The 1,263-nt window shown below is 40.5% G+C and overlaps 1 long non-coding RNA gene across 2 annotated transcripts in view; it reads right to left on the bottom strand.

Moving 5' to 3' along the window:
- LOC107568122 (uncharacterized) overlaps positions 1–211 on the bottom strand; it is a 42,344-nt gene extending 42,133 nt beyond the window's left edge. For both annotated transcript variants that reach the window (XR_001606718.1, XR_001606719.1), the window contains exon 1: positions 71–211. This is a non-coding gene — a long non-coding RNA (uncharacterized lncRNA). The remainder of the gene's footprint in view (positions 1–70) is intronic.
- Positions 212–1,263: the final 1,052 nt, after the last annotated feature.

Genomic DNA, 1,263 nt, shown 5'->3' with positions numbered 1-1,263 from the left:
AAATGCGACACTGGAGCTCCGCTGCTCTGTCTTAAATAATGCTATCTAGCCAGCCCGCTTGCTTTCTTACCTCGGTTATTTGCCGTCCAGGAGGGGGATTTTCTTGCGCCTTGTTTTGGTTGAGACGGCAGTGTAGGATTGAACTAGAGTTAGAAAAACAGCAGGGCCTACCCCAGGCTTCCCACGCGCAAGCGCAGTCCGGCTAGACCAGGATCCCACACAATCTGGCAACACGCAGAAAGACCTGGCTGCTACTTCTTCTTCTTTTACGATTTAATGGCGGTTGACCTGGCTCATACTTTGCATGTGAGCATCTTTAAGAGCTGTTTTACTTAAATGGCTTGTTACTGTATAGAATACAGTTCATAAAAAAAAAAAAAGAAACAGAAAAGTTACCAGCTTCAAGGGAATTAAAAATAGCAGATCATGGAGAGTGACCAAAACGACTCGCTTATATCGAAGTGTATACCTGTATAACTTTATAGAAATTAAGAAAAACATTAAAGCGTACATTTGAAAAATCCTAAATCCTAAAATGTTCATAGAATGCATAAAAGCATTTCATGTTCACAAAACAAACAAAACCTGGGAAAGCCGGAAAAACATGCAGACGCTTAGATTTGAAAATTCATTCCCGTTATTATCTACCAATAATCCACGAGACTCTTAAAGTGAAGACGAGTTAAAACACGTAAGAAGAAACGAAGCGCATATTTCAAATTGTAAAATGTATACACGAAATGTATCACTTTTAGCTTTCCTGTTTGAAGTGGTCGAATTTCACTCTTTCCGTGGCGGTTTTAAAGTTTCAGTAACTTCAAACAGACCATACCCTGCTATATTTTAATGGTTGTGTTTCGGTGTGAATTTTATGTTATACAAACGTTCCTAATCTTTGGCCCACATGTGTCGCTCTTTCTCTTGGCCGAATGCCAATTAGGTCAAATACGCACGTCAACCGATCTTGAAACCACTACAGCGCGGGAACTTGATGGGCATGACGCGTTGAATGACAGCTGTGTTGTCCAATAGAAAGATGATGCGTGTACGCAAAAAGCCGTGGCGCAGAGCAAAGGCTTTTCCATTGCCAGATGGTAGAAGTTAATGGAAGGTAAAACTATCGGTTTGTTGCATGACTAACGTTATTTTAAGAACATTGGTGGAAGAAAAGTTATAGCTTGTTTTAAACGAGACACGATCGTGACAATCGTGCCTCGAGGCAATTTTACGGCTGTTTAAAAACCTTCACATCATTTGCATTAA

This window comes from Sinocyclocheilus grahami, unplaced genomic scaffold, assembly GCF_001515645.1.
Source record: "Sinocyclocheilus grahami isolate Dianchi unplaced genomic scaffold, SAMN03320097.WGS_v1.1 scaffold1216.1, whole genome shotgun sequence".
In the NCBI taxonomy this organism is placed as follows: domain Eukaryota; kingdom Metazoa; phylum Chordata; class Actinopteri; order Cypriniformes; family Cyprinidae; genus Sinocyclocheilus; species Sinocyclocheilus grahami.
The sequence above is the reverse complement of the archived record's forward strand: the minus strand, read 5'-3'. Positions and strand labels throughout refer to the sequence as shown.